We start from the raw sequence: 13,614 nt of genomic DNA on the forward strand, positions 1-13,614 counted from the left end.
TGTGTGAAAGCAACATTTGGACATGCAGCAGGTTATCAAGTTTTGTCTCATATGCAAATAACAACAGGTGTGAATTCAGAGACAGAGTAGGTGAGCGTTTTACAAAGCTTGGGGATCCCCCCACCATCACCAAGGACCAGCCAGGAGGGAGGAGGCACAGACAATGTCTCAGTTAAGATGCGGAGGCCTTTAAGACCACATGGTAGGGATGACTGAGGGAGTGGGACATGACTGGTTTAATTTTCCTGAAGGGAATTCAGTGTTCAAAATTTGGGTTAGACAGTATAGAAAGATGAGATAGATACCGTTTTTGAACATTCTGCCCGAAGCGTTGACTGTGGCATGATCTCAAACAAATGGCTTCACAGACTGAAATGTCATCCTTGCCCTAATTCTTTTTGGAGCCCTTTCTGCTTTGTGTAAGCAGGGGAATGGTCCCGCTATTGTGGGGAACTTTCCTGGCTTCTGCACTACTCCGGTGAAGTGGGCTAACGAAAGGATCTGAGTCCTCGCTCCCACTTCCTTTACCCAGAGACCTCCCTGCCCTTGAGGGCTCCCCTTCCCACTCTCCTGTCTGGCAGAGTCCTCGTAAACCCCGACAAGGCTGGGCCCAGGATTCCTGGGGGGCTCGACCCCCAACCCTGCTGTGGTCACCCAGGACAGGGGCTAGGGTGACCCCACTCTGGAGTCTCTCTCTGCACTGGACACCTCCCTGACCCACTGATCATTTCATACAATTTAAAGCAAATACAAGTTGTTTAATTAACAATTAATTTTAAAAAAGAATAAGGAAAAATGGGAAAAGTGAAAGGAAAACACATCACCCTGCTCTGTGGCAGGGAACATTACAAACAGTGTCTCTGGAACGTCAGGGCAGTTCACAGTCTGTTCCTTGTAGGTCCCAGGCTCCTTCTCAGGCCCTGGCTGGGCTGCAGAGACGCTGCGGGTTGGACACTTGCTCTGGCGGTGGCCACACGCCCTCAGGCTCTAGGTGGCAGGATCCTTCTTCCCAGCGTCACCCCCTCCGGTCGGGGTTATGATCCCCTCTCCAAGTCTGGCCTGCAGAGCTTCTTGGCTGAGGCGTCTCCCTGTGCTGGGCCCACTGCCCAGGGTCCCCCTCCTCTCCCCAGCTGCTCACCGCACCCAGCTCCGGACTGCTCCAGCCCCAGCTCCACTCTGCCTCAGCACGGCTGCTGCTCTGCCGTCAACTCCCTGGGCTGCTTCTCTGGCCTCTCTGGTTCTGGTTGCTACAGCTCTGCCCCCAGGACAGGTCTGCTCTGCAGGCTACTTCTGTGACTCTGCTGCCAGCTCTGACCTGCTTCCTGGCTGCTTGTCTGGCCCCTCTGGCTCTGGTTGCTGCAGCTCTCCTCCCAAGGCAGGTCTGCTCTCTCTGGGCTGTGCTCTGGCTTTAGGGCTGCAGCTCTGCTTTCAGCAACTTACCTCGGGCCCCTGCTCTCTCCTTAGCTCGGCCCCACTCTGTCTCACTCAGGCCATTCCAGTTCACACGGAGGACGGGACCCCCCTGGACTCCTGACTCTCTGATTAGCCTGCCTGCCCTGTCAATCAGGCTGATCTGGAGCATTGGCCTCTCCCCATTGTTCCTGGGGACTGTCAGTCTCAGGCTCCTGATTTCCCATCGACCCTTCCCCTTTTAGTGCTGGGAGCTAGCAACCAAACACCCCCACTGAATGTTAGTAAGGGGGCAACAGTCCCCTTACATTTGCATAGGGATCACACACAATTCCCAGTGGCACATCAAATTCCCTCTTTTAATCCACCGCAATCAGCTCCATGACTCATTTCCCTCAGTCTCCCACTTCCCCCACTGAGGCTAAACAAGGGCCCTTTGTAAAGGGTGTAAAATGTAGGAATTTTAAGATGTCCTTTTGGGACACTCATCAACAACTTGTATGTGTCATTTCTTTTTCTCAGTGATTAAATTACAAACCACCTTTTCTTCATATTGGAGGCTTCAAAAATGGCTAATATAACTGGGCAAGGAAGAAACACAACCAGTAGTCACTGCCCAGGGCAGAAATAGCATGGGAGTTGCAGATCAAGTCACAGAGGTGCCATGACAGACCTGTGTGAGATCAGGAACTAGCCACCACATCCCTTCAATTTTGCATCGTCCCACACCCCAGCTGCAAACACTGCTGAATTATGAGGCATTTGAAATCAGCATCCGGATTGTCTGGTTTGGGACAATCTCTAGTTTTTAAATTTATCATGACATTTAAATACCCAAATGTCCCTGTACTGATGAGGCCTCTTTCATGGCAATAAGGGTGACCATTGTGCTCTTCCTGTAGTGGCATCCTGTTTTTTGTGTCCTAACATTTAGAAACCATCTCCTTTCCACAGAAGTCCAGGGAAAACAAAAGCTCAGGCTATCAGCGCTTCCAAGGTTCAGCAGGACATAAAGACAAACCAGGGAGACTCAACCTTAGAATTAGAACTGCACAGAAACAGGTCAGTTACTTCCTTGTGAGAGTTCCTCCCTCCATTATTTTATTAGCACTTTTTAGTGTTACCTTCCTCCTATATTATAAAAGACAATAAATTGGAGCATCCCATTTATTGTTTTCTCTAACTCTTGTATTTCCTATTTGTATAGATTCCTAGGCCAGAAGGGACCATTGTGATCAGGGCCGTCCCTAGCCATTTGAGTGCCCTATGCGGCTGTGTGGGGCCCCAAGCCTCCCCCCCCCCCAGGGTCTGGGAGGCAGGAGCTATGGGGAGGCACTTTTGGGGGCACCACAGGCCCAGAGTGGCCTGGGGGATTAGCGGGGGGCCGGGAGAAGCCCGCTCTGTTTCCCTCGCCGTGTCGCTTGGGGGAAGGGATCTCTCCCGCCCCCCTGCACTAACTGACAGCGGCGGGAAGTGAAGCAGCCAGGTCCTAGCCAGCTCTACTCTGCCAGCTCCCAGCCATGGTGCTCCACTTCCCACTGCCAGTGAGTGCGGGGGGGGAATGTTTCTCTAACCCGCCCCCCGAGCGACACGGCTGGGGCTGGGGCAAGGGAAGCGGAGTGGGCTGGGGCCGCATCGCTCCGCTTCCCGCCGCCGGTGAGTGTGGGGGGCGATCCCTTCCCCAACCTCCCCGCACTCACTGGCAGCGGGAAATGGAGTGACATGGCTGGGAGCTGGCAGAGTAGAGTGGGCTGGGGCAGGGTTGCTCCGCTTCCCGCCGCTGCTGGTGAGTGCGGGGTCGCTGGGGGAAGAGGTGGAATGGGGGTGGGCCGGGGGCGGAGCAGGGGGGAAGGGTAAGAGGCAGGGTGAAGGGAGTTGTCCAGGGCCCCACACCCCCTAGGGGCAGCCCTGTCCCTTGCAGGGGGGCCAGCCGAGGGATAGGGCTGGTGCTGCTGCATATGCAGCACGCAGCTGCCTAGGGCACCATGAAATTTGGGGCAATTTGGTGCACCAAATTTCATGGTGCCCTAAGTAGCTGAGTATGCCTAAGGACAGCCCTAATTGTGATCATCTGGTTTGACCTCCTACATAACACAGGCCATAGCACTTCTCCAAATAATTCCTAGAGCACATAATTTAAAAAACAAAAAATTAAAAACCTCCAATCTTGATTTAATTAGTTTTAATTTTAAAACTTTTATTAGTCTACTCTATAAAATAAACAGTCACATTCTCTTCAATTGCTTCTTATATGTAATTTTTTCCAAGCTTCTAATAATTTTTATTACCCATCTCTTAAATCCCTTGTGTTTCTCCTTTTTGAGACAGAGGGCCAAGAACTGAGCACAGTATCCCAAGTGAAGGCATAGAGTAATAATAATTTTCAGTGTTATTTTTCATACCATTCCTCTGTGGAAGTAGAGAAAGAATCGACAGGGGTTTGAAGGGGATTTCATAGTCAAACAGTCCCCTTATGTGAGCAAGAGTCAGGCTAGCTGTAACCCTAATAATGCGAGATTTGTAGAAGCGAGGATTATGTGAGGCGAGTGGGAAAGAACTGTGTGAGAAGTTGTTGTGACCTTGTGTTAGATAAGTATGGAATGTAGACTATAGTCTAAATAGGGGTGAGAAAAATAAGATATCAGGATGACCTATGTATAAACAAAATGCAGTTGTTGCCCATTATTGTAGGTAACAAAGGTATAAATGCTTGCTGTAATTGTTTACCTGGAGAGAGACCTGTTTAGCTCTCTCCCTCCAAGCAATTGCTAGAGAAAATAAAGTATCTGACTTGCAACCTGAGAGTGAGAACTCTGTTTTTCTCTGACACCTCCTACAGCCTAATGTTTTAAAACTTTTTCTGAGCAGAGGCTTTCATTGACTTGTTCCCAATAACACCCAAGTCTTTCCCTCTAGTGGTTGCCATTAACTCAGAACCCAGCAATAGCTCATTTTGTTTCTTCAGTGCATATTACCTTGCATTTCTCAACACAGAATTTTATCTGCCATCAAGCTACTCATTTACCCAGCTTTCTTAAACTGCTAACACTCTTAACAGCCACCTCTAGCCTTGAGTTACTGAAATAAATATATCTGCAAGTTAGTCACATCACCATGTCAGAATAATAAACACAGTATGAGTCCTTGTGGCACCCCACACTTAACCTTGTGCCTTGTTGAGATTTAAACATTTACCTTTTGTTTTCTGTCTTTTAGCCAGTTTCTAATCCATGACAGAATTTTATCTCACAGGCTGTGACTACTTAGTTTCCTTAATAGCCTCTTGTGAGATAGTTTGTCAAAGGCTATTTGAAAAGCCAAACAAATTACATCAACCAGTTCTCCTTTATGCATTATTTTGCTAACTCACTTGAATACTTATAGATGAGAGGCAGTTTTCCTTTAGATGAGGTATTTGGTCCTGCCATGCGGGCAGGGGACTGGACTCGATAACCTCTTGAGGTCCCTTCCAGTCCTAGAATCTATGAGGTATACTATTTTCTGAATATCACTGCATGATCATCTAGCTCTTTATAGTTCTATTTTAATTACAGTTTCAATTAATTTATCAGGGACTGAACAAAGGGTCACTGATCTGTGATTGCCAGGATCACCTCTAGCATTTTGGGAGAATAAAAAAAAGGGAGGGGGGGAAAGGGGGTCACACCATTTGCAACTCTCCAGGCCTCCAGCAAAGCACCTGATTATAAATGAGAGCATGTTGTTTTTGTTTGTTTGTTTGTTTAGCAGCTCAGCCATGCCATTCTCAAATTCCGGCATATAGAATCATAGAAATGTAGGGCTGGGAGGGACCTCAAGAGATCATTTCATTCATCTCCCCATGCTTGGGCAGAATTAAGTAGACTGAGACCATCCTGGCAGTTGTTTGTCTAACTTATTCTTAAAAGCCTCCAAAGACAGGGAGTCCACAACTTCCCTCACCAACCTGTTTCCAAGGCTGGTTCTAGGGACAGGCGAGAAGGGCAGTCACCCCAGGTGCCAACTTCCAGGGAGTGCTGGACTGCTGCACAGCTTGGATTTTTTTCTCTCAGCTGATGATTGGCTGGCAGGTTGTTCCCCCTCCCCCACACACACACACAGATTGGCTGATCTTGTTTGTTTCATTTTTGCACTGATCTAGGGGTGAACCAACAAAAATATTTTCTGCCCTGGCTGGCAAAATGGTTAGGGCTAGTCCTGCCTGTTGCTAGGTTTAACTATCTTTGTAGTTAAAAAGCCTGTGCAATCTAGGGGTATGTCTACACTACGGGATTAATCCGAATTTAGATAATTCGGATTTGAGAAACAGGTTGTATAAAGTCGAAATGAGTGCCGCCACACTAGCACAGTAATTCGGTGGTGTGCGTCCAAGTACCGGGGCTAGCGTCGATTTCTGCACCGTTGCACTGTGGGTAGCAATTCCATAGCTATCCCATAGTTCCCGCAGTCTCCCGCGCCCATTGGGATTGTGGGTTAAGATCCCAGTGCCTGATGGGACAAAAAACATCGTCGCAGGTGGTTCTGTGTACAGCCTCACTTCCTCCCTCCCTCCCTCCCTGCATGAAAGCAACGGACGGCAGACAACCATTTTCGCGCCTTTTTTCCTGGGTGGGTGAACACTGCAGACTCCATACCACGGCAAGCATGGAGCCCGCTGAGGTCAAGACAGCACTCATGAATATTGCAAACACCTCGCGCGTTCTCGTGGAGTTTATGCTCAGCCAGGACCAGAAAAACGAGGCGAGGAGGCAGCGGCGGCGGCAGCGCAGCGACAAGCATGATGAGGACATGGACACGGACACGGACACAGAATTCAGTGAAACCACAGGCCCCGGTGCTTTGGAGATCATGTTGTTAATGGGGCAGATTCTATCCATGGAACGCCAATTCTGGGCAAGGGAAACAAGCACAGACTGGTGGGACCGCATAGTGTTGCAGGTCTGGGACGATTCCCAGTGGCTGCGGAACTTTCGCATGCGTAAGGGCACTTTCATGGAACTTTGTGACTTGCTGTCTCCTGCCCTGAAACGCCAGAATACCAAGATGAGAGCAGCCCTCACAGTTGAGAAGCGCGTGGCGATAGCCCTGTGGAAGCTTGCAACGCCAGACAGCTACCGGTCAGTCGGGAATCAATTTGGAGTGGGCAAATCTACTGTGGGGGCTGCTGTGATGCAAGTAGCCAAAGCAATCACTCAGGTGCTGCTACGAAAGTTAGTGACTCTGGGAAATGTGCAGGCTATAGTGGATGGTTTTGCTGCAATGGGATTCCCTAACTGTGGTGGGGCAATAGACGGAACCCATATCCCTATCTTGGCACCGGAGCACCAAGCCACCGAGTACATAAACCGCAAGGGGTACTTTTCAATGGTGCTGCAAGCACTTGTGGATCACAAGGGACGTTTCACCAACATCAACGCGGGCTGGGCGGGAAGGGTTCATGACGCTCGTGTCTTCAGGAACACTACTCTGTTTAAAGGGCTGCAGCAAGGGACTTACTTTCCGGACCAGAAAATAACCATTGGGGATGTTGAAATGCCCATAGTTATTCTTGGGGACCCAGCCTACCCCTTAATGCCATGGCTTATGAAGCCATACACAGGCAGCCTGGACAGGAGTCAGGAGCTGTTTAACTACAGGCTAAGCAAGTGCAGAATGGTGGTAGAATGTGCATTTGGCCGTTTAAAAGGTCGCTGGCGTTCATTATTGACTCGCTCTGACCTCAGCCAAAGAAATCTCCCCATTGTTATTTCTGCTTGCTGTGTGCTCAACCATCTCTGTGAAAGTAAGGGGGAGACCTTTATGGCGGGGTGGGAGGCTGAGGCAAATCGCCTGGCTGCTGATTACGCGCAGCCAGACACCAGGGCGATTAGAAGATCACACCATGAAGCGCTGTGCATCAGAGAAGCTTTGAAAACCAGTTTCATGGCTGGCCAGGCTACCGTGTGAAATATCTGTTTGTTTCTCCTTCATGAAAACCCTCCCCCTTTACTGACTGATTTTCTGTAAGGAACCCACCCTGCCCCTTCCCCCATCTTTCTTTCAAACCAAATAAAGTCACTATCATTTAAAAATCATTTATTCTTTATTAATAGATTAGAAAAAGAGGGAGGGAACCCGGGTGGTATTTGGGAGGAGGATTGCTGGGAAGGAAAAAGCCACAAAGAAAAGGTTAAAAAAATGACAGCCTTTTGCTTGGGCTGTCTACTGGGGTGGAATGGGAAGGTGTACGGAGCCTCCCCCCCCGCGTTCTTACACGTCTGGGTGAGGAGGATACGGAACATGGGGAGGGGGGAGGGTGGAACAGGGGCTGAAGCGGCAGTCTGTTTTCCAGCAGCCGTTCCTGAACCTCCACCAGACGCCGGAGCAGCCCCAGCGTTGCATCCTTCATCCTCTGGTCTTCCTGCCGCCATCTCTCATCTCGATCGTCTCTCCTCTCCTCACGTTGGTCCCTCCTCTCCTCACGTTCACTGACTTCTTTCCTATACTTTGAAACTGTTTCCTTCCACTCATTCAGATGAGCTCTGTCACTCCTGCTGGATTGCATAATTTCAGAAAACATGTCCTCCCGCGTCTTCTTCTTACGACGCCTTATCTGTGATAACCTTCGGGATGGAGGAGGGAGGCTTGAGGAATTTGCAGCTGCTGTAGGGAGGGGAAAAAAGAGAGAATTGTTTTAAAAGCTACATTTTGCAGAACAATGCTTATACTCTTTCACGGTGACCAACACTGTTCACATTACATAGCACATGTGATTTCTGTGCAAGGTCGCATTTTGCCTCTTAATGCTGAGTGCCTGTGGCTTTGCTGCTAGAGATCACAGGTCTGGGCAACAGAATTCGGCTTGCATGCGGCCATGGTAAGCCATTGTTTTACAGCTTCTGCACCCTCCTTTCCCACATACCAAGCATAGCCTGTAGAGTGCTGCAGAAGCCTGGCCAATCTCAGCCAGTTGGGGGGGGGGCAGTGGGAGGGGGGCTTGTCTGGGCCCCTTCAGGCAAGTAGAGTGCTGCGGTTTTTCTGTTAACATTCAGCAGCACCAGAAAACAAACTAACCCCCCCCCCCCCCGCCATGAATTCTCTGGGATGATCACGGTACCCCTCCCCCCACCGCGTGGCTGGTATCAGGGAAGATCCCTGCAGGCACCAAACTACCCCCCCCCGCCGCCGACCCCCCCCCCTCGCCATGAATTCTCTGGGATGATCACGGTACCCTCCCCCCACCGCGTGGCTGGTAACAGGGAAGATCCCTGCTAGCCAAACGCGAAAAACTCAGGGCCAATTTCCCATCTGCGCTTGGCTAACTGCAGGGAAGGATTTATTTTCCGCCACAGGCAAACAGCCCAGTAGGAACGGCCACCTCTGTCCCCTTAATTAAGTTCCCGTATTTCAACCAGGTTACCAGGAGTGATATCACTCTCCTGAGGATTACACAACAAGATAAAGAACGGATGTTGCTTGAATGCCAGCAAACACCGGGACCATACGCTGCCAGGCTTTGTCAGGCAATGATACCAGATTACTTGCTGCAAGCATGGTGTGGTCAAGTGTCCTACCATGGAGGAGGGAATAAGGATGCACTGCCCAGAAACCTTCTGGCAAGGCTTTCGGAGTACCTCCAGGAGAGCTTCATGGAGATGTCCCTGGAGGATTTCCGCTCCATCCCCATACACGTTAACAGACTTTTCCAGTAGCTACAGACTTTTCCAGTAGCTGAACTGACCGCGAATGCAAAGTCAGGCAAAGTAATCATTAAAAACCGTTTGCTTTTAAAACAAGTTTTATATTTTAAAAGGTAAACTCACCTGAGGTCCCTTCCATGGGGTCAGAGTCTTGGGTACTGGCTTGGGAGGCTTGGGAGGGTACTTCAGTCAGGGTGATAAAAAGATCCTGGCTGTTGGGGAGAATGGAGTGCTGTGTGCTCTCTGCAAGCTCATCCTCCTCCTCCTCCTCCTCCTCTACCCCATCGGCAGAATCCTCAGGCGTCGAGACTATCCCCGACCCAGAATCCACGAACAAAGGTGGGGTAGTGGTGGCAGCCCCCCCTAGAATTGCATGCAGCTCGGCGTAGTAGCGGCATGTCCGCGGCTCTGACCCGGAGCGACCGTTTGCCTCCTTTGTTTTTTGATAGGCTTGTCTGAGCTCCTTGACCTTCACGTGGCACTGCTCAGAGTCCCTATTGTGGCCTCTCTCCATCATGCCCTTGGAAATTTTTTCAAAAGTTTTTGCATTTCGTCTTTTAGAACGAAGTTCTGCAAGCACTGAATCCTCTCCCCATACAGCGATCAGATCCAGTACCTCCCTCACGGTCCATGCTGGTGCTCTTTTTCGATTATCAGCCTGCATGGTTACCTGTGCTGATGAGGTATCTGTGGTCACCTGTGCTCTCCACGCTGGGCAAACAGGAAATGAAGTTCAAATATTCGCAGGGCTTTTCCTGTCTACCTGGCCAGTGCATCCGAGTTCGGATTGCTGTCCAGAGCGGTCACAATGATGCACTGTGGGATAGCTCCCGGAGGCCAATACCATCGAATTGCGGCCACACTAACCCTAATTCGAATTGCTAAAATCGATTTTGGCGCTACTCCGCTCGTTGGGGTGGAGTACAGAAATCGATTTAAAGGGCCCTTTACATCGAATTAAATGGCGTCGTTGTGTGGACGGTTACAGGGTTAATTCGAATTAAAGCTGATAAATCCGAATTAAAGTCGTAGTGTAGACCAGGCCTAGATCTCCCTTACTGCAGACTAGGCCGATGACTTCTTGTCCTAGTGGATCTGGCGGAACAATGGATCATGCGCCTCTTTGTACCAACCCTGAACATATTGCAGACTGTTAGCTGGTCCCCCGCAGCTTTCTCTGCCCTAGACTAAACCTGCCCAGGTCTTCCCACCTTCCCCCACAGGCAATGTTCTCTGGCCGGGGGTGAGGGTCTGCCAGCCTTCGCCTATCAGTGATCTGCAGCAGTTCCTCTGCTGAGCCCCAGGTCTGAAGTCCAGCAGCCCCTCCTGTATCACCCCTCAGGGACTGGCCCTGCAGCTGCGGGTCTCCTTCCATCCGCCTCTGCGGGGCTGCAAAGCAGCTCCTCCTTACTGTCCTTATCCTCCTTAACTACTCCCTGGCTGCCCAGCCCCCTGGGCCCGCCCTCACTCCTTCTCTCACGGGGCGGCAGGTTTGTATAATTTTTTGTGGTGCCTAGAATGGGTCCAAGTCCACCCTGCCCCCGGCCCACCTTGTAAGCCGATATATATATATTTTTTTAAATAATGTAAAAATGGACTGGAAACTGTAAGAGTTTACCAGTTTCCCTTTATTGCACAATATCACTCTCATAAGAAAAATTTATTTAACTAATAATATCAATGTTATTAATACTCTTTTGAAGATGGAAACAACCAAGCACTCTTTGATCAATAACCCTCAAAAGCAAATACTTTCTAAAATTAAAACAAATATAGCCTGTTCTTTTGCGGTGTTCATCAGGAGGCAGCGAAGACTTTTCATCGTTGTTTGGTTCTTGAAATGAAGTCATCCAGGAGACTTGCAATGTCCAATTCAGAGGTAGAGTTCTTATGAATGTGCAGAAATGCCAAGTAATTTAGACGTTCTTGGCCCACTGTCGTTTGCAAATAATTTTTCAGTCAGCGCAGGCAACTGAATGATCATTCAGTGGTGCAGGTTGTAGTAGGAATTGTGTAGAATAATTTCAGGAGAATTATAACTTCTGATAACAGCTCACTCAAGCCTTCGTTTTGTTTCAGACATTGCTTCACTTTGCTCACCAAATTAAGCTGGCAATTCCTCAATCTGCAAATAATACTCAACATTTCTAAATGAAGAAATAGCTTCTCTGTGTTAATGTCACCATGGAAAGCTTCACTTATTGGGACAACGTCCTGTTTTGAGCCATGTGCTGCATCAGTTATATGCTTCTCCAATTTTACTGCAAATGTAAAAGCTTTGCAAGCATCAATAATCCCGTAATATATTTGATGAAAATACTCTTTGGGGTCACTGAAGGTGTGAGAAAAGCTTCCATGGTGGTCGAGTCATCTCAGTGGCTTGCGTTTCTTGGGAGTGTAGGATCATCTAAATAAAGATTTCTTGCCTTCTCTACTGTTGTTTCCCAGAAGTGATTGTATGATGAGTCGGTGCACATCCCACTCAACCCCTCTTGCAACAGGCCAACTTTCTTCATAATGCTTGCCACTCACACGTTTGGGCTTTGAATTTTTGCATTGACTTCTTCTACAGAACCCATGGCTTTCACAAGAATTGTTAGTGTAAGTACGTTGAAAAAGATTGAAGTTGCTTTGAGAATCCACTACATTTTGAGCCAAATTCATCGGAAGAGTAACTAAAGTTCATCTAGGCAGTTCATCATGGCCTTGTAGTTGTGGAGCAGTGATTTAATGCTACTGATCCTTAGTGTCCATCTTGTTCGGCACAATGGTCATAAAGAAGATTCCCCTTCACTCTAAAACTCTCTGAATGCTGCCATACGTTTTGGTGACTCCTTGACGGCATTGATGAGATCTTTCACCATTGAAAACATATCACGACATTCTTGAAAATTATGCAGGGAATCCTGCATGGCAAGGTTAAGGGAATGTGCAGCACAGTGCACAAATTCCGCTCTTGGCTCTCGATCCTTCACTCTGGCTTGGACCCCAGTAAATTTGCCAGACACATTACTGGCTCCGTGGTAACACTGCCCCCAGCAATCAGAAAAGGGCAAATCACACCTGAGAAGTGTATCTTCCACAATTTTGAAAAGAGAAGCAGCATCCATTGTGTCAGTTTGGTAAAACCCAATAAACTCTTCATAAATCTCCGAGTCTTCACTAGAAAAGAACCTTAAAGAAAAACTTACTTGTTCTTTTCTTGACAAATCGGTAGTCTCATCCATTACAATGGCATAAAACTTAGAAGCCTTTATCTTTTGCACAATTTGTCTTAGCGCCATCACTGCCATCATTTCGTTAATAACCTCATGTGACAGCCACTTGTATTTTGTGCGATTAAGTCACTGTCTCAGTTCCTTTGAATCTGTACTGCGTACCAACAAGAGCTGGATAAAATTTGAATCACTCTCACTATGTCCACTTAATGCTATTCCTGGTTGAGCTAGGTACTGAACACCGGTAAAAATGTTGTGCAGTGCAATCCTAGCTGATTGTGATTCTTTTCTGTAACTGGCAGACATCAGTGCAGAAATATTTACCTGTGATTGCCAGGGGCAGCAGGTTTGTATAATTTTTGGTGGTGCCCAGAACAGGTCTGAGTCCCGCCCCCCCACCCCCCCACCCCACCCGCCTGGTAAGCCAATATACAGTAACGCCTCACTTAAAGTTGTCCCGCTTAACATTGTTTTGTTGTTACGTTGCTGATCAATTAGAGCAGTGGTTCTCCAATATTTTTTTTTCCCCGTGGACCACTTGAAAATTGCCAAGGGTCTCAGCAGACCACATAATGATCTTTCCAAATGTTGTTTGTACCGTTAGCTAACTATTGTAAAGCGCTTTGGATAAAAGTGCTATATAAAAAAAACCTTAATAATAATAATCATGTTTTTGTTCTTCACATAAAAGCACACAACTCATAGTTTAATATCAGTATTCTTAACCTTTCTAATGTGATGGATATGCCCTCTCTCCCACAACACGGTAGCCCCCAAGCTGGGACTGGGAAGCAGGGATGTGTGTCTTTCCCTCTCTCCCCCACCATAGCAGCCCCTGAACTGGGGCTGGGAAGGAAGGGGGGGGTCTCTCCCGTGCCACAGCAGCCACAGAGCTGAGGCTGGGAAGGAGGGCCGTCTCTCCCCGACAGCTGCAGCCCTGGAGCTGGGGAGTCGCCTCTTTCTCTGGCCGCCACAGCCCTGCACGTCCCAAATTCCCCCCACCCCCTCTTCTCCCACCACTGCCCCCTCCCAACTACTCCCTATTCCCCCCCAAAGCCACCACCTGAGCTTACATGTGCATCTTCTCCAGGGTCCAGGCACCTAATTAGTGGAGCCACAGCTGTGTGGCTCCACTAATTAGGTGTGTGGCACTTCATTCTCTCACAAGCAGCTGCCCAGGCATGGACCTTAGAGGGAACTATCCACGGACCATCTGAATGGAGCTCGCGGACCACTGGTGGTCCGTGGACCACAGTTTGAGAAACTCTGAGTTAGCGAACATGCTAGTTTAAAGTTGCGCAATGCTC

At 48.8% G+C, this 13,614-nt stretch overlaps 1 long non-coding RNA gene across 1 annotated transcript in view; it reads right to left on the minus strand.

Moving 5' to 3' along the window:
- LOC128837186 (uncharacterized) overlaps positions 1-1,502 on the minus strand; it is a 77,521-nt gene extending 76,019 nt beyond the window's left edge. Inside the window, exon 1 of the long non-coding RNA XR_008444915.1 lies at positions 1,441-1,502. This is a non-coding gene — a long non-coding RNA (uncharacterized LOC128837186). The remainder of the gene's footprint in view (positions 1-1,440) is intronic.
- Positions 1,503-13,614: the final 12,112 nt, after the last annotated feature.

This window comes from Malaclemys terrapin, chromosome 4 (genome assembly GCF_027887155.1).
Source record: "Malaclemys terrapin pileata isolate rMalTer1 chromosome 4, rMalTer1.hap1, whole genome shotgun sequence".
In the NCBI taxonomy this organism is placed as follows: Eukaryota; Metazoa; Chordata; order Testudines; family Emydidae; genus Malaclemys; species Malaclemys terrapin.